At 40.8% G+C, this 20,591-nt stretch overlaps 1 protein-coding gene across 4 annotated transcripts in view; it reads left to right on the top strand.

Annotated features, from left to right (window-relative positions):
• Positions 1-20,591, top strand: part of LUZP1 (leucine zipper protein 1) — a 115,600-nt gene that overhangs the window by 66,363 nt on the left and 28,646 nt on the right. For 3 of the 4 annotated variants that reach the window (XM_040337124.1, XM_040337127.1, XM_040337125.1), the window contains exon 2: positions 14,003-14,081. The exons of the other annotated variant lie outside the window; for it this stretch is intronic. The gene's annotated coding sequence lies outside the window, so the exon portion shown is untranslated. The remainder of the gene's footprint in view (positions 1-14,002; positions 14,082-20,591) is intronic. 4 annotated transcript variants of the gene reach the window in all.

Here is a 20,591-nt window from a genome sequence, read left to right as displayed (position 1 = left end):
GGAGACATGACCGATCACTCTGCATATGGAGTGAGAGCAACAGTGACCAGTCTTTATTACAGAATGCTTCTACAGGAAGGAAAGTTTTTTGCACTGCATTACTGTATAAACCTGAAAGACACAAAGTACAACAAAAATATGCACGACTCTTGTATTTAGACTCTATTTGCTTATCCTGGAGTTCAGCTTGGAAACGAGGAATACATGGCTTAAAAGAGCAGGAGGGAGTTCCTGTAGAGCATTTCCTGTGATGGGATGATTACATAACTTCCCTCAAATGGTAGCACCCCTTCATCACCACCTCCTAATACTGCAGGAACAAGACTATATACATGATGTGAAACATGCATTATGCACCAGGTAACACAGATTTGCAACTATGCATGTGCAATTGTAGTACAGTTTTTAACTTGCAGTTTCATTGCTTTAAAAAAAAATGCTTTAATGCTGCTTTAATGAATGCATAACGGTCTTCATTGTCTTTTATCTGTCTATAATTCAGCTTTATGAACATTCACGTTTTTATTGCATTGCTTAACTTTTTGCAAAAGGAATGCTTGCCAGGAAGGCCTAAAATAACCATCAAAGCCAAATATTTTTTGGAGCACTCAAAAGTGCATAGACTTTTGTACAGTACTATGTGTGGTTTCTATATATACCTGATTTTTTTAAATACAATCTGGATTTCTTATTGACCACTTGACCTCCGGAAGATTTACCCCACTTCATGACAAGGCCATTTTTTTTGTGATGCTGCACTGCATTACTTTAACTGACAATTACACGGTCATGCAACATTGTACCCAAATGAAATTTATGTCCTTATTTTATTTATAAATTTAGACTAATATGTATTTTACTACACTATATTACAAAAAGTATTGGGACGCCTGCCTTTACACACATAAACTTTTAATGGCTTCCCAGTCTTAGTCCCTAGGGTTCAATATTGAGATGGCCCACCCTTTGCAGCTATAACGGCTTCACCTCTTCTGGGAAGGCTGTCCACAAGGTTTTGGAGAATGTTTGACCATTCTTCCAGAAGCATATTTTTGCGGTCAGGCACTGATGTTGACGAGAAGGCCTGACTTGCAGTCTCCGCTCTTATTCATCCAAAAGGTGTTCTATCGGGTTGAGGTTAGGACTCTGTGCAGGCCAGTCAAGTTCCTCCACTCCAACCTTGCTAATCCATGCAGGGCCGATCCTAGGGTCACAGGCGCCTGGGTGCAGAAATATTTCTGGCGCCCCACATGGCTGTGGTCATTTTTCTAACTCCTCCCGTTTACAAATGTTTATATGGCAACGACTCAACCACAGAAATGCTCCCCGACAAAGTCTTTATTACCCTGGGATCCTTGCATGATCTCTTAACAATAAACAAAATACAGGAAGAGAAGCAGAGTACTTTATTGGGACCTGGAGGGGGGCCTTTCTGATGGACACAGAGAGGACTTATGTTAGAGAGTCTGTTAGAAAGACCCCCAGACATACTGCAGACATGATATAGGAGATGGTCAGAGACTGCAGACGTAGTGCGGGAGATGGTCAGAGACTGCAGACATGGTACAGGAGATGGTCCATTTAGACCCCTTTCACACTGGAGGCTAAAAATGGTGCCTGTAAAATGCTTTGAGGTGCTTTAGGAGCGGTGTATACGCTGCTCCTAAAGCACCCCTGTCCATTGAAAGCAATGGGCAGCACTGCTTTTAATCCTTTTATTTGACCGCTAGCAGGGGTTAAAAGCGCTCCGCTAGGGGCCGAAAATCACATTTAAAACTACGACAAAGTGCTGTCAGTGTGAAAGGGCTCTGACTGACTGGGATGCCAATAAAGTTTGTTCGTGTGTGTAGGCAGGTGTCCAATACTTTTGGTAAAATAGTGTATTTGTTAAAAAAAAAAACACAATAACCATATTTTGATTGGTTTGCGCAAAAGTTATAGCATCGACATAGTATGGGATATTTTTTATTTATTTAAAAAAATAAATTAACTTGTAATGGTCGCGATCGGCAACTTATAGCAGTATTGCAATATTGCGGCAGACATTTGGACACTAACTGATACTTTTGGCATTGGGGACCAGTGACCTGAATACAGTGTTCAGTGCTAAAAAAAAAAAATATGCCCTGTCGCTGTGCTAATGACACTGGCTGGGAAGGGGTTAACCTCAGGGGTGGTAAAAGGGTAAACTGTATGCCTAACCAGTGTTTTACTAGGGGAAGAGATGAATTGCAGCGATACGCATTTAATTTCTTCATGTCAGAATGGCGACCTGCCTTGTTTACATAGGCAGACCACCGTTCTATCTCTTTGCAGGATGATGTGCGGGTGGTTAAGTAGAATCTAGATTCTCATTAAATGCAGATGTATTTCTTTACGTGTAAAATGGTCATTCTAATTAGGCAAGAGCTGTCACTGTGTGCTTTTTATGGCAATTTTTTTACATTCCCATGGTGCTTCAGAGTAAAAGTGGAGTTGTAAAGTTGGCCTATCCCTACACTAAAGTCATGTCCTCTCCAACATGCAGTAACTGGAAATGGGGATATGATATCGCTGTGTGACTCACACTTTACACACGGATTACTTCCACAGCTCCACCCTCTTATTCAGTGGAATGGCTGATTGTGTCATAAAGTTATGAAATCTGTGAGGTAAGGGAAAGATATAGAAGTTACTATGATGCATGCTGTTAAAACCTAATTAGTTAAAAACTTATCATAGACTTTAACCACTTCCCATCTGGGCCAATTCTGGCACTTCGCTCCTACATGCAAAAATCCTCTTATTTTTATTTTCTAGAAATTACTCGGAACCCCCAAACATGTTTTTTGCAGAGACCCTAGGGTATATATATATATATATATATATATATATATATATATATATATATATATATATATATATATATATATATATATATATATATATATATATTTTTTTTACAGGTTACCTGTTTTAGAGTTAGAGGAGGTCTTGGGCTAGAATTGCTACGAACGCACACAGCAAAACCTCACGTGTGATATGAACGTTGTTTACATATGCGGGCGTGACTCGCTTATGCGTTCGCTTCTATGCTTGAGCACGCGCTTACATTTTTTTATTTTTTTTCACTTGTATTCCTATTACAAGTGTCTGTAAACATGCCTTGTAATAGGAATAGTGTGTGGCAGGTCCTAGACCCCACATCTCTCCTTCAGGCTGGAAAGGCTGAGATAATAATAAAAAAAAACCTCTCTCTGCATTGTTCACCTCCGGCACTACGTGATATAATATCATAAAGTTTCACCCTCCGAGGGTCATAGAGATGACTGGGGACCATCTTCCCCACTTTATATAATTTATTCCTTTGTGTGTCATGTTTTTGTATTTTTATGTTTTGCACGGTGTGATGAGTAGGGTGCTGGTCCTCGGGCCTGCCCTGAAAGTCTTGGGAGGGGGTGGACATGGCCTTCTGGCTTAGTTCGCCCTCTCTCGTGGGGTCTCTCTTCGGTGGAGCCTTACTTGGGTTGGTCTGTTTCGGCAGACCCTCCAGAGAAAGGGGTCCGTCTGGCTTTGGCTGGATGGACCATAGTGTAAAGTACCCTGTTCCCTGTCAGGAGCCTAACGCCCCGGGGGATTCAGGGCAGGGCCCTCTGATTTTAGAGGGCTAGTGTACCCGCTGCACGTTTTTGTGTCACTCCTTTATGTTGTGCACATTTTTTTGGCACCAGGTGAAGTTTTTTTGAGTGCGTTTCACACGCCATGGGCTTTCGATAAAATGATTAAATAAAAAAAAATCTCTATGCTTAACTTTTAGCAGCGACCATTCATTCTCCGGCGGGGCGAGCCGTGAGAAGCACTGGATGGTTGCACCCCATCCTGCAGCCAGTTAGAACAATCAAGCGGCTGAGCTGCCGCTATGATTGTTCTTATGGTGCACAGAATCGCCGGCTGAAAAAAGATGATATCTGGATGATGCCTGTAGCTGCAGGCATCATTCAGATATCCCCACTGAAATTCCAGGATGTCATATATGACGGCCTACGGGCAGTAAGTGGTTAATAAAATACTTGGGTTTGCCTCTTCTATGACATGACCTCATACAAAAAAATAGGGCAGTAACTGTCATCGTGTTACTATGAAGATGTGACACATAAGGTAAGAATCTATTTACCGTAATAACTTGTGAAGGCATATGGTAAGCGGTGATCCTTTGCAGCTTGGCTAAATGGAGACCACCTTTCAATAAATGACCACCAATATTTATATATTTTAAATAATTTATTGAAGACCGTTTTAAATTACTACAGAGGCATTAGTAAGGAGGACGAAGGTAAGTTGGGTTTGAAAATTGGCATAGATTTTCTTTTTTGCCTGGTGATTATGATGACCCACATATAGGTAATAGATAATCTGCTGTGCAAGATGGTACCGCACACTAGAGATGCTGCAACTGCCGATATTTGCCATCAACTCTTTGGAGGGCAGCAGGAACTCGTATGCCAACAATGGAGTATTCTGGTTGTTGGGGATGCCAGGACAGCACATATGTATGTTAGGCTTGTTGCAATATTTTTGCACATGCATATCTACAGCATGGGCATGTAAACTTTATATTAAATGTTTTGTTCAAGTTCCAACAGTTTAGTTCTCTTCTAGACCGCATCGAGTACACATGATTACCTACACCCACAAAATCGGTCTCTTGTTTTTCTGTACAAAGTAATTGCATGGTAGTTTTGAATTATATGTTGCATAGAATATACCGTACTTGTGTTTCTTAACAGTGGTAAGTAGGTTTCCCATGAAGTGTAAGCTTGGGTTCACACTATTGCGATGCGTGAACCTGCACTGGAATTGTGCTGGTACCTGAATTGCATCTCCCTCGCTGGACGTTCACACTGCCCTCTGCAAACGACTGCGGGTGTCAAAACAAAGTTAAAATAGAGGTAGAGTGTTATACTTGGGTGGATGCTGCATCTGTCCACTGGCGCCTCTGCACTGAGAACCGAGCGATCAACTCGGTATTTAGAGCTGTGGACTGTCATGTCGCAGCTCTCTGCTTCCCCCTCGCTCACTCAAATGCTGGGCTGTGGGTGTGGCCAGCTCAGGCTCTAAAATATAGCTTTATTTATTTTTTTATTTATTGTCGCATTTTCTTTTGTTTATAGCGCAAAAAAAAACCCAGCGGAGGTCATCAAATACCACCAAAAGAAAGCTCTATTTTTGGGGTGCAATTGTCAAAGCGACACTGCCGAATCGCAAAAAATGGCCTGTTCATTGGGCAGTCAATTCTTCCAGGGCTGAAGTGGTTAATGACACCCCCAGATGGGTTTGCAGCGCAAACTCTGAATTTGGACAAGAATCGGATCACATGGGCGCATTTTCGTGCGAGTTCAGCCATACAAACTGGCTCAATTTGCATGGCACAGACATCATATGCACATCAATGTGGTACGAATTGCATGAGATGTCTGTTCGCAATAGTGTAAACACAGGCTTAAAGTATTTTTTCCATTTTATTATAAGTTATGCAGGTGCATGGGTCGAATTCCAAACAGATTTTCTTTCGAAAATCTGAAATTTTGTGCATTTTGTAATCCATTGATTTTCTAAATTCGACCAACCAAGCCCTCAATTTCACCACATGTTGCTACAGAAAATAATTTTCATGGCTGGGAATCTTCTTTTCTTGCACTCTTGTGCATTCATTTTTCGCTTTTTAAATTTCTCGCATGATTCTCCCTTTTTTCTAAATTAAAAAAATAAATAAAAATCTTTTGTTTTTCAAAAAATTTCCAGCAAGGCTCGATCACTTAAATCTGATGGCCGCACGAAAATCGGCCATTGCTGCAGCCCACTAATGGTGCAAAATTTGAACAAAAAATCTTAGGTAAGATTTTCGAAAGAAAATTCTTTTGAGATTCAACCCCATATATAGGCCATATATGGGGTTGAATTTCAAAAGAATTTTCTTTTGAAAATCTTACCTAAGAATTTTTGTTACAGAGAAAAAAAATAAATATGTATTTCCAGCCACAGAGACGCATTTTAAGCTTAAGCCCTGCTTCAAACCAGTTTTGCCTTTTTAAAATCGCGCGACTTCAAAGCTCAGATCAGTGCAATCTGGACCCTCGATTACTCTGCGAATTCATTTAACAGAAGTCTATGCAAGTTGCAATGAAATATAAAAAAAATGGTGCAGGAATGTTTTTTAAAGTCTCAACGATTTGAACGGTTCCATTGTGAACCAGGGTTAAACCTGTTGAGGCATAATGTTGTCTAATAGCAAATCATGCCAGATCTCACACAGGGCATGAGCAGGCATGTTCTAGAAGAGATCTTGTATTTGCATTGCAGATATCTCTGGAAGGCACTGGTGATGTCTTTCCCAGAAGGCCCTGGCTAGGTTGTTGGTTCCTCAATGTAACAGGAAATAGAAAAGACTTAATGTAGACTTCATTCAAACCAAATCCAGGAAGTGAAGGCAAATTTTTGTAATGGTGATAAAACCAGCAATAAAAAAAGACCAAGGTTCTCATCCCTCTATCCCTCTATCTATCTATCTATCTATCTATCTATCTATCTATCTATCTATCTATCTATCTATCTATCTATCTATCTATCTATCTATCTATCTATCTATCTATCCATACATACATACATACATACATACATACATACATACATACATACATTTTGGTATGTGATCACCTCTGCGGTTTTTATTTTTTGAGTGACAATTGTGAAACAAAATAAAAACTATTTTTTTTACCTTTTTTTTTTTTTTTTTTTTTTAATAACTACCCCCCCTCCCCCCCCCAAAAAAATATGTATTCTGCTACTTATTTTTGGTTTAAAAAAAATGCAATAAGCATATATGGATTGGTTTGTGCAAAAGTTATAGCGTCTACAAAATAGGGGATAGATTTATGCCATTTTTATTATATTTTCTTTTTGCGGGACTGCGACATTGCGGTGGACAGATTTGACACTTGTACCTAATCATTAAGAACAGCAGATCTGTCAGGAAAGTAGAGAGAGAACGGAGATCAGTCTGTTTACATTGACAGATCCCTGGACCCTCTCTGTGAGGATCGATCATGGGTGGCGGTGGACATCACGGCCACATGCATCGGCTCCTAAGTTGCGCTGCCTATATCCCTTAAAGCAGTCGATGTACAATGATGGCGGTTCACGCAGGAGAGACAACCTGCCGCAGTACAACTGCGGCATGTGGTCGTTAAGTAGTTGAAGTCTGTTCACTTTTTTCCTTTTAAATTCCTGGATAGACTTTAGGTCATGACACAGAAAGGAGTTGACCAAATCTCATTGGCTCACACCCTGCATGATCTACTTTCAGCTGGTCAACTCCTTCCTGTGTCATGACGTAAAAGTCATCTATCCAAAAAGTAAGGCAAAATTAATGGAGCAGTGTTTTTAAAACGGCCATGAGGAGAGTGAGGTAAGCATGTGTAGAATTTATTCTACACATGCTTACCTCACTCTCTCCTGGAAAGCTGTGTTAATGCTATATTGGCACATAGGGTAGCTGGAATTTAGAAATAAAAGGTGAACAAAGGTAAACTTGGCCTTTTTAAGGCCTGGTTCACAATAGTACGAATTCTGATGCGACTTATGCCACACAGAATCGCATGGCAATGGAAATCACATTTTCAGTGGTGCCCATTCTATTCAATGCAACCCAGAACTTCTTTGTGTTTTTTTTTGTTTTTTTTGTTTGTTTTTTCAGGGTGCAACTTGACCCCATAGAATATGCAAAGTTGCATCACATCGCACTGTAAATCAAATCAAAGTTGCATCACAGTAGTGAGAACTTGGCCTTAACCACTTTGTGCGGCCGTCATTTGTCTATAGGCCGGGTGTGATCTGTCACCCCACCCATGTCTACGGGACACAGCTGATATCTGATCAGAGTACGGCATGCTGCCAGTACCATGTGACTGCTGGGACAAATCGCAGCAGGTCACGTGACATTGTACACAATGGACAGCTTCCTTTCATGCCATCCATTGTTACTATGTGGTCAATTTGATCACATGGTACAGACTAATTTTCATGACGGGGACCGTAAAAAAAAAAAAAAAAAAAACACGTGGAAGTTCATGCAGCTTGACTTGTTTTGTCAACACAGTTTGTATCTATAGTGTTTTTCTCTTGTTCTCTTTTTCTAATAGTAAATGAAGCATAAAAATATGGCAATACTATAAAAAAAACATTTAAAGCTGTTGTAACCCTAAACAAAATCCAGTTTTCTTTTTAAAAGCTTGATGTACAGCATAGTGCTTGTGCCTGGTCATTTGTCCCTGGTTGGTGGTTGATCCTGCCTGTTGCTTTGTCCCCCTGTGTGTGTGCTGACCACGGAAATCATGGCTGCTGATCCATGATCCCGTGGTCAGTTTTACGTGCCTCCATCAGCACGCAGTCTCTCTCTCTCTCTCTGCCTGTCGGCTATTGAGTCAGCGCCAATCTGCTCCTCTCTCCCCTCCCGCTGCTTATCTGTGTAAAATAACTGCCTACTTACTAGAATCCCCTCTGTTATATGAAGCTATGTTGCACAGTGTCTGTTTTATAAAAATTATGCAGCGCAATGCCTTATTGCAGAGCGCCACTGTGCCGTCACGTGACTTTCGCTCTCCTCCTGGTTAAGGTCAGAGGGGAGCCTCGGCTCCTCCCACTGTAGTTCTCAGATTGGGCAAGGAGAGCGGCAGGCTGTCACGTGACCACACAGTGTCTCTGAAATAAGATATTGAGCTGCATAATTTTTATAAAACGGAGAGGCACACTGCAACATGGCTTCATATAACACAGGGGATTCTAGTAATTAGGCAGAGTGACTTTACAAGTACAAATTTGCCTTCTGAAATTGTTTTCTTCATGACCCTTTATAAGCATATTTCACAGTATTTTTCTCTTACAAAAGGTATAGTAATTTTCATTGCTGGATTAAAAAAAAATATATATATATATCAAATTTATGCTTCAAGATTTTTGTCTTGTGTAGCCGTATTCCCATGTAGCAGTTGTCTGCCTGCAAGTGTACTGTGGTTAAAGCCCATTCAGTTGTAAACCTAGGTCTAAAAAATATTAACAAAAGGGGCAGCACATAAATGCGTGGGGTTCATATACCACATTCTTTGAGCAGCAGTCCCTATGCATGGACCAGGAAAAAGCCTGTATTCTGTATTTTGGTACGTGCTGTGTCATAAAATTTGTGGCACCACGTATACATCGCCAGCACATGTCGATACTTGTGCGCATGCTGTGGTTTGATCCTAACCTAAATTTTATTGTATACACTTGCCAGTAAAGTCATTTTCTGCATGGTTTCTCTCCTATACAGAGCTGTTCTCTTCTCCTCTTTTAGCTCTGCATCGGAGCAACTTTCCCATAAGTAAAATGGAATAGCATTAAGATAAGTTGATACTTAACCTGAAAACACAATTTATTCTAAAATCGAATGCGTTTGTGCTAGATTAGTGTGAAAACACACAGTAAAGTAGGTAGCAGAATCAAGTGTCTTGGATCGAATCCATTGTGTGAGAATGTAACTTTTGTGATGAAAGATCAGACTGATGTAAAAATGTGAATAATTTATGTTGGTTTTGTTGCAATTAAATGGAGGTAATTCTGGAGAAGTTTTTACATTATTCACGCTAGAGCTGTGTGACTGTCCTTTTAGTAAGGGGAAGTGGAAATTTCTAGTTCAGCTTCCTAAAGAATTTTATTTATTTTTTATTGTAATGAAGATTGTACAGTGAATTTGCAGCTTCATGCTAAAATTATCAATTATAATATTTGGGATTTTTATAGCACCAGCAGTTTTGCCCAGCGCTTTACAATATAATGGAGGACATCACAAGAAGGTTAGGAGGGCCCTGCTCCTGCGAGCTTACCTAACACTTTTGTACGCTTGTAGCCATAGAGGTCCTCCTACCTTGACTTGCAGTTATAAAAATTAAAAAGCATTACCCGTGTGCTGGGTGTTTGAAAACTTCTCATTGTCCAACTCCTTTGTGGTTAGGGCAGTATGTACATATCGTTACTGCCTGTGTAAGCAGCAGCCAATAATATAGTGTGCTTTTTGTCTACCACCAACAGCCTATAGCTACTGAGGAAACCATAGACAAGGGTTTGCAGTATAGGTACTCTAGTCTTTCTATATGTCATTCTTAGGGTTGTTACAGGGTTATAAGTGGTGTGGGTTAACAGCAGATTTATATTGTAAATCGGATGCCAAAACCCATATCTGAACAAATATTTTAATTTGGACCTAAATATAATGGCTATGTGGCGTCTGGTTTCAAATATGCCAGCCTGGGTTGCTAATGTAATTGCTATTTTAATGTACTGAGGTCTGAGAGTCTTAACTGTACTTGCAGTTGATGCTTTAAATGAGTAATTTCTACAAATAACCTAGTTCTACAGACTGTGATTTCTATTGCAGTGTACCTAAGGCACATCTGCCTTTTTTTTAACCAGAGCAGCTTTTACACTTATCTTGTACGTGAAATATTCAAACCGATCTAATTTAATATAATCCTACAATCGGAAATAAAATCAAGCTCCAGCAAAGACTGTTTATTTGTATTGTGTAATTGTATTGCTTATTTTTCTCCCTTAGCCTAGGTTCACATTGGAACGATTTCTCATACGATTTGAGAGATCAAATCGAATGGCAAGTCGCAGCCTATTGCCGGCAATGGCATCGTTCCAATCGGTGCGACACTGATTTTGGGGCGCCGCACCGATTTGGAAAAGTAGTTCCTGCACTACTTTGGCGATTTCAGGTGGGACTTCAATAGACATCTGTGCATGAAGCCACACAAATGTTTATCAAGTAGCACCCAAAATCGTGCTGACCTTGCTACTTTGAAATTGCGCTACTTCACGTGAAATAGCGCAATTTCAAAGTAGCATCAATGTGAACCTAGGCTTGGAATGATTTGCCTTGCCTCCCTGTCCTAGTGGCAGGTGTCATAAGGACAGGAAACGATGAGATATCTCTCAAGTGGTGACAGTAACAAAAGTACCTTTTATTTAGCTATGTGGGGAAGGGTTAAAACTTCTGCTTTTATTGTTTACTATATCTTCCTGTTTGACATGGACCCCTTGCCATTTCTTACCCTGCTATCACAGACAGGAAGTTGGAGGAAATCTCCTAAATGAGGACTTGGGTGACAAAAACTTGACTTAATCAAAAACTACAAAATGCTGCTTTTTATCATATGGCTAAACTACGTGCACTTGTATTTTTACTGGAAAATTATTACATAAAATTCCAGTCCACCCCCATCTTGAATTGTAACATTGAAAAGAAGCGCTCCATTAGTGTGACGCAATGATTGCATTATGCTAAGGCCCGAATCGACACTACAACGACGGAGCCCGGGCAGAACGATTCACCACTTCAGGTCTCGATTGCTGGCTGAGGTAGGGGGCAGTGTGGTGCATCACACGGCCCCCCCCCCTTTTTCTTTTGTACACAAAGTTTGTACAAAACATACACTTCATGCACGGCAATGTAAAGCAGTGCGATGCGTTGCATTGCTGTACGTTGCCATGCAATTCAGCACAGTGTGCTGCGATGGAATGCAGCATGCATTGCCGTGTGAATAGGACACATAGGAAACAATTGTTTTCTGTGTGTCCCTGTGGTGACAGACCTTTATACAATGCAGTAAAACTGTCACTGCATATAGTGTGAATTCACCCTGCGCGTGGGAATGGTGCCTCAATGCGTTTCACCGAGAACCGGAACCGAGTTTCCGAGCATCACTGGCACCCCCACACCTTTGGCCAAATGTGGTACTGCACACCCCTTTTGCCTTGAATCCTGCTTGTCTTGCGAGACACCGCTCGCAAACCGAGGCAGAATAAAAGCAATAAATTAAACAAATTGCTCGTAAACCACGTTGCTTGCCATCTCAGAGGTATTAGTGTGGGTATGTATGTATGTATGATTGATTATTTATTATACATATATATAATAATATGTATATGTGCGCGCACACACACACACTTGCAATAAAATGTATGTGAACCTTTTTGGAATGATATGGATGTCTGCACAAATTGGTCATAAAATGTGATCTGATCTTCATCTAAGTCACAACAATAGACAATCAGTCTGCTTAAACTAATAACACACAAATAATTAAATGTTACCATGTTTTTATTGAACACACCATGTAAACATTTACAGTGCAGGTGGAAAAAGTATGTGAACCCAGCTATACTAATGGCATCTCCAAGAGCTAATTGGAGTGAGGTGTCAGCCAACTGGAGTCCAATCAATAAGATGAGATTGGAGGTGTTGGTTACAGCTGCCCTGCCCTATAAAAAACACACACCAGTTCTGGGTTTGCTTTTCACAAGAAGCATTGCCTGATGTGAATGATGCCTCGCACAAAAGAGCTCTCGGAAGACCTACTATTAAGAATTGTTGACTTGCATAAAGCTGGAAAGGGTTATAAAAGTATCTCCAAAAGCCTACACGGTAGGACAAATTGTTTATAAATGGAGAAAGTTCAGCACTGCTGCTACTCTCCCTAGGAGCTGCCGTCCTGTAAAGATGACTGCAAGAGCACAGCGCAGGCTGCACAATGAGGTGAAGAAGAATCCTAGAGTGTCAGCTAAAGACTTACAAAAGTCTCTGGCATATGCTAACATCCCTGTTAGCGAATCTACGATATGTAAAACACTAAACAAGAATGGATTTCATGAGAGGATACCACAGAGGAAGCCACTGCTATCCAAAAAAAAAACATTTGCTGCAAGTTTACAGTTTACACAAGAGCACCTGGATGTTCCACAGCAGTACTGGCAAAATATTCTGTGGACAGATGAAACCAAAGTTGAGTTGTTTGGAAGAAACACACAGCACTATGTGTGGAGAAATAGAGGCAAAGCACACCAACATCAAAACCTCATTCCAACTGTGAAGTATGGTGGTGGGGGCATCATGGTTTGGGGCTGCTTTGCTGCATCAGGGCCTGGACGGATTACTATCGTTGAAGGAAAAATTAATTCCCAAGTTTATCAAGACATTTTGCAGGAGAACTTGAGGCCAGCTGAAGCTCAACAGGAGATGGGTGTTGCAACAGGACAACGACCCAAAGCATAGAAGTAAATCAACAGAATGGCTTAAACAGAAGAAATTACGCCTTCTGGAGTGGCCCAGTCAGAGTCCTGACCTCAACCCGATTGAGATGCTGTGGCAGGACCTCAAGAAAGCAATTCACACCAAGGATATTGCTGAACTGAAACGGTTCTGTAAAGAGGAATGGTCAAGAATTACGCCTGACCGTTGTGCACGTCTGATCTGCAACTACAGGAAACGTTTGATTGAAGTTATTGCTGCCAAAGGAGGTTCAACCAGTTATTAAATCCAAGGGTTCACATACTTTGTCCACCTGCACTGTGAATGTTTACATGGTGTGTTCAATAAAAACATGGTAACAATTTAATTTTACTTTTTCTTGTATGCATGTGTGTGTGTGTGTGTGTGTGTGTGTGTGTGTGTGTGTGTGTGTGTGTGTATATGTGTATATATTATCTTTTCATGTTACAACACTGAAGAAATGACAGTTTGCTACAATGTAAAGTAGTGAGTGTATGGCTTGTATAACAGTGTAAATTTGCTCACTATTTTGTATGACCACCATTATTTTCCAGCACTGACTTAACCCCCTGGGGCATGAAGTTCACCAGAGCTTCACAGGCTGACACTGGAGTCCTCTCCCACTCCTCCATTACGATATCACAGAGCTGGTGGATGTTCAAGACCTTTTGCTCCTCCACCTTCCATTTGAGGATGTCCCACAGATGCTCAATATAAATAAATATAAAAACACATGCATACATACATTTCATGATGTGGGAAGAGCTTTTATCTGATTGGAGCAATAGATTTACTTTACTGTGTTCTTTTCTCTATGGAAATGCTATAAATTCAATTCACAGAGGTGTATGTAAATATACATGTTCTCTTATTCAACAGGCAGAAATGCAGACCTTTCATCACAGAACAAGTCTGAGGCATTGATGTATTCATAACTGGAATGTATGCATTTTGAAAGGTATGATGACTGTAACAAGTATAACCTTCCAACTGTATGAAAAGTTAGATCCTTGTTTTAGATGGTAGAGACTTATGTTAGGTGTGTGGGTTTTTTGGATTTCTAATCGCTTTCTGCATCAAATACAATGGTCACCAGGATCAGCAGAACAAAAACTTTTTTATATATATATATATATATATATATATATATATATATATATATATATATATATATATATATATATATATATATATACACTTTAGATTCTGTGTTTTAAAAGGCTTTGAGAAAACGGACAATTGAACTGGCATGATAAATGCCAAATATCTATCCTGAGTTCCTTTTGGGTTCACTAATATTGTGTTGTGTTTTGTTGTTTTCCAATATTCTGGTGTGTGTGTGTGTGTGTGTGTGTGTGTGTGTGTAAATGAGTGAATGTGACATTCACTGTTCATTTACTACTGAATAATTAATTCAGTCTTTTATAAAATATTTATTTGCCTGCACAACCACTGAATGCAGCAACCTTTATGGACATTCATGAAAACCTGAAAAAGTTTCCCGTATTTACCCTGTTTATTACCTGGTGAATATGACAATCTCTATATTTTTGCTGCACATTTACAAAAAAAACGTAATTTTGTGGATTCACCAGTGTGGAGTAGTTTCGATCTAAATTTGCATTATGGTCTGGAAGTGTAAACATTTAAAGGGATTCTGTCGGTGAAAGAAATGGCCACAAATCCGCCCTTGCGATAGCGTGAATACTTCACCTTTCTTGCTGTTGAATGCTTCTCTGTTAAAGATCATCCTCTAAAGTCTGCTATGAAAACAATACTTTCGGCAGTGTCTATCTTCCCGGGTTCATCACTGTTTTTTTCAGTAGTTCCTAAACCTAGTACACACTAGTGTGTTTGTGTTTTGTGTTTTGTTTTGCGGGCTGAACCAAAACAAAACTGGCACGCTCGAGAGGACATCCTGTACTTACAATCCGATGTTGGTACAGCAATCTCCCTGTGAGCTATTGTGTTCTGATAGGGGGACACCCCCCAAATCAGAACACACACCGGTTAGCGGGATCAGCCATTGGCTGAAAGTGCTGATCAGATACCAATCAGCAGACCTTTTTCACTCATGCTGCTTTGAAAGAAGCCAGACTTTTGTCTGGCTTCTGTTGGACCAGCTGCTGTACACACGGCCAATGTCTGACGGTTTCTGTTAAATCAGCTGATGCTGCCCGATATTCGGCCTGTGTATGGAGCTTAAGTCACTACAGGACCCAGTACTGATGTGGAGGTCAGTGGGAGGAACCATTAGGTGCTACAGGGAACAGGAGGATGCATGTCTAGAAGTTTTGGTTTCTCAATAGACCATGTAAATGGCACCACATACGCTGACACACCTGGCTGGTTGGAGAATGTTTAAGAAAGAGATATAGTTGCAGTACCTTAGTGGCAAAAGAGAGATGAACGGCAATGACACAGCAAACAGTTAAACAATCGCAAAAACATGCTGCAAATGAGTTTGTTGGGGGCCCAACTCCTCTGTCGGAGCACTTAGAATTGTGTCCATTTAAGCACTGATAAAGGCACTGGCCTTGTGATGCTTGCAGGCCACATAGTCCCTCTTTTTGTCAATGTGTAGTAAGGTTTTTGGCCAGCGTCCCTCACCAACTCCTGTGGTAGCAAGTGATTTCCCTCCTTACTGCTGGCAGCACAACTGATCGGTGTCCATCCGCAGTGACCTTCCCTGATCAGGCAGCGGGCTCTGTAGACATCTGCCACTAAAGTTGCAGTCTGTTGGCAGCTCGATGTGTAGTCAATTTCTCTGAACATCCTCCACACTCCTTCTCAGGCTGGGAAAAACAAAAGGAAACCACCTCTCTTCCGAGCCCCAGTGCCTCAAGGGATCTATAGTTTTCTCCTCCCAGCCCCAAGCCAGCTCCTTTTTTTGTAAAGAACTTCCTTTCCGTAATCTCTTTCCTCGGTCAAGAAAACCTAGGTTATTTATTTAAATATGGGGGGAAAAAAATGCATTATATAAATTCATAGAATGCTTGTCCTGTACAAAATAATGGTTTTACGTTTACAGTGTTTAAAAAACATGTGAGTGCAAAGTAACATTTTGTGAGCTACTGCAATATTTCTGCACAGATGATGAAAATCGTAAAACATTTTTTATCTTGCAGCTTTTTTTGCATGTTAAATTTGAATATAAATAACTTTGCTACACAAACCATTTTGTTATTAAAATTATATTTTAATTTTATTTTGCAGCCGCTGTATGTTTCAAACTGTCAAATGCAATTCAGTATGGCAACCCCGTACACGTTATGTACATAATGTCCCCTTTTAACCACTTAAGGACCGGACCAATATGCTGCTAAATGACCCAAGGGGTTTTTACAATTCGGCACTGCGTTGCTTTAACAGACAATTGTGCAGTCGTGCGATGTGACTCCCAAACAAAATTGGCGTCCTTTTTTTCACACAAATAGAGCTTTCTTTTGGTGGTATTTGATCACCTCTGTGTTTTTTATTTTTTGCGCTATAAACAAAAATAGATGGGACAATTTTGAAAAAAATTCAATATTTTTTACTTTTTGCTATAATAAATATCCCCCAAAAATATATAAAAAAAACATTTTTTTTCCTCAGTTTAGGCCGATACGTATTCTTCTACCTATTTTTTGGTAAAAAAAAAAATCGCAATAAGCGTTTATCGGTTGGTTTGCACAAAATTTATAGCGTTTACAAAATAGGGGATAGTTTTATTGCATTTTTATAATTTTTTCTTTTACTACTTATGGCGGCGATCAGCGATTTTTTTTTTATTTTTTATTTTTTTTTTATTTTTTTTTTCGTGACTGCGACATTATGGCGGACATTTCGGACAATTTTGACACATTTTTGGGACCATTGTCATTTTCACAGCAAAAAATGCATTTACATTGCATTGTTTATTGTGAAAATGACAGTTGCAGTTTGGGAGTTAACCACAGGGGGCGCTGAAGGAGTTTCGTTTCACCTAGTGTGTGTTTACAACTGTAGGGGGGTGTGGCTGTAGGTGTGACGTCATCGATCGTGTCTCCCTATAAAAGGGATCACACGATCGCTGTTTACACACGGCTCTCCCCGTTCTTCAGCTCCGGGGACCGATCGCCGGCGGCGATCTGGTCCGCGGGACCCGCGGTCACGGAGCTTTGGACCGGGTCGCGGGAGCGCGCCCGCGACCCACTGCTGGGCACTAGTACAGGACGTACCTGTACGTGCATATGCCCAGCCGTGCCATTCTGCCAACGTATATGTGAAGGAGGCTGTCCGGAAGTGGTTAATGTCTTTCCTGCTTGAGTGATTTGGCTTGTGGTTTTCGCTGAAGTCTGCACTAAGGCTTTAATTTCACATGTGTACATATGTGTTCATATGTGGCTCTCAACTTTGGAGTTCAATTTTGACACAACTTTGGATGGGTGCAACTTTGTTGCGACTTTTCCCTCTGCAAAGTCGGACCCACTGTTGCACGTAAAACATGGGTTCAACTTTCATGCAATTTCTGAGGGTTAATATTGAAATCTTTTGCCCTCAAGTTGCATGACAATCAGACCAATGTCATGCATTAACTACTTTGTAGTGCAACTTAACTTAAGGATCAGGCCTTTTTTTGACATTTGTTTAAGTAAAAAAAACTTTTTGCTAGAAAATAACTTGGAACCCCCACACATTTTTATATATACAATATCACCCAAAAGTGAGTACACCTCTCACATTTTTGTAAATATTTTATTATATAATTTCTTGTGACAACACTGAAGAAATTACACTTTGCTACAATGTAAAGTAGTGAGTGTACAGCTTGTATAACAGTGTAAATATGCTGTCCCCTCAAAATAACTAAAATTAATGTCTAAACCGCTAGCAACAAAAGTGAGTACACCCCAAAAAATGTCCCGATTGGGTCCAAAGTCTCTATTTTCTATGACCATCATGTTCCAGCACTACCTTGACCCTCTTGGGCATGGAGTTCACCAGAGCTTCACAGGTTGCCACTGGAGTCCTCTTCCACTCCTCTGATGACATGGAGCTGGTGGATGCTGGAGACAGTGTTACTCCTCCACCTTCTGTTTGAGTTTGCCCCACAGATGCTTAACAGGGTTTCGGTCTGGAGACATGCTTGGCCAGTCCATCACCTTTACAACATTACAGGAACCTTTACAGCTTTCATTTGAATAGCTGTGTGTTCCCCGCCGTGCCTCGTCATATATAGCCCCTCCCCCTTGTCTGGGCACTTTGATAGACAGATTACCCATCCCAGGATTGGATGGGTGATCCGTCTATCAAAGTGTCCGGACAAGGGGGAGGGGCTATATATGACGAGGCACGGCAGGGAACACACAGCCTTTCAAATGAAATCTGTAATGTTCCCCGCGCTGATCAACTAGACGGCGGCCGGGGAGGGCTTGGCTTTCTCTTTGGGGACACATGGCTGCATTTGTGGACACATGGCTGCATTTTAAAAAAAAGTATCAGTAATCGGTCGGTATCGGCGAGTACATGAAAAAAAAGTATCGGTACTTTTTTTTTTTTTTGTAAGATCTTGTACTTCCATAAAACCTAGTCGAGACTGCCTCAACATAGTAATAATAAAGATCTGGTACACCGTTCCTTTCGTTTTGGGTAATGTTGACGTTTTTTCAAGTTAATCTAGATCTCTTGTGCCCCCAGATAAACTTGACAAAAGCAGATTGTAAAATAGAGAAAAAAGATCTAGGAATCGTTTGAAAAAGATGCAGAAAACAGGGTATTATGTCCATTTTCAATATGTTAATCCTCCCGAACCATGAATATAGATTACAAGATCTTAAAAAATATGATTAAAGTAGATGTTTAGATGGGTCGGATCTGAAGGAATATTCCTAAATATTTTAGTGCAGAAGAGCAGAATCTAAATGAGAAATTCTTCAGCATTGTCACTTGCTGTGGTAAGAGTGACACATTAATTTCTGATTTTGAAACATTTTCCCTTTACATTATTCAGGGCTCCAAAGCGCTGAAATTCAGATAGAATAGAAGGCATAGAGATGTGTGGATTGGTGACATAGAGTAAGGCAGGCTATACACTTTATACCATTTTTTTTATTTTATTTTTTCAATTTTCTTTAGATTTTTGTTTAACTATGTAGTGCAAGAGCCTGCCTGCATACACATTGAAAGTGTTTGACCTCATATAGTTTTAATAAATCTAAAGAAAAATTAAATAAGAATATTGTATACTGTATGGCCAGTCTAACAGATTATCAGCAAACAAGGCAAGTTTTATTTCTTGTTGTTCTAACCTTATGCCGGTGATGGAGTCGTTCTGTCTAATTGCTAAATGCTCCATTACTAGAACAAAAAGCAAAGGAGATAAATGACATCCCTGGCGAGTACCATTTTTTTTTTTGTATTGATCCCTGTTTTGGCCTTATGTTTAGTATATAGCGCTAAAATCTTGTAAATCAAATTTTGGGCCCATCCCTATTTGCCTTGGGGAGTGATCAAGGAAAATAATCCAACCTGATCGAAAGCCATCTCCGCATGGACCGAGAGAAGGCATGCTGGTATTTTCTCTTATCGTCCATGGACGGACACAGCTTCTTAAATCTTGACAAGTGGGTTATGTTCCCTGTTTACAGGAGAGGACTAAGCAGACACATGTTAGATAATTAAATACATGTTACTTTAACAGAGTTGAACAGCCCCGCTGCTTAAATAAAAAAATTGGGTATGTCCCTCCAGACATAATCCTCCTTCCTGCAGTATGCAGCCTCAGTTTCGTTCTGCCTAGCAAAGGAGAAGGACGTATGGCTCACTTAGGGCCCGGCGCCCTGAGGAGAAATGTTATTTTATTTTAACTTTTTCTTGAAGAATCTTCTTTCAACTGTCGGCTGAGAGACAGGCTGGATAATATAGATCCTTGTAGTCTACTCAGTCCGACCAGCGAGCGTGAGCGCACCTTTGCAAAGAGGCTGGGTCTGCCACGACAAACCCCATGACTCCTGGGGTGGCCGGTGAGCTTTGCTCCGAGGTCCACATCTGACTGGGCTGTGGTGTTGTCTCACTCACAGTGGACCGGGCCGACAGCTACCTCCATTGCGGTTGTAGGTCTGTCAGGAATGCGTCAGCGAGTCCTCGCTTGGACAGGTAAGTACAGTCCCTCCCACTTAGGTGGGTTGGTACGGCTGGGGTTCGGGGGTCCTCTTCTCCTCCCTTCACTGCTCCTTTCCCTCTGCTGCATTGCTAACATTGCCGCTGTCAGGAGGGGGGGGGGGGCGCCTTCTTGAGGGGACTGTGGTATCTGGCCTGCATTTTTTTTTTTGGGTGGTTTGCATTGAAAACTCCCATCGGCGGCCATTTGGTCATAGCCGCACTATGGCACAGCTTACATTGCGGTCTGCCATTTTCCTGTGGTCGCATTCTGAACGCTAGGCGGCCATTTTTGAGTAGTCCTGGCCCCTAGTGCTGAATCCTACGGCGCACACAGGTCTCTTCA

The sequence above is a fragment of the Rana temporaria genome, chromosome 2, assembly GCF_905171775.1.
Source record: "Rana temporaria chromosome 2, aRanTem1.1, whole genome shotgun sequence".
NCBI lineage: Eukaryota > Metazoa > Chordata > Amphibia > Anura > Ranidae > Rana > Rana temporaria.
The sequence above is the reverse complement of the archived record's forward strand: the minus strand, read 5'-3'. Positions and strand labels throughout refer to the sequence as shown.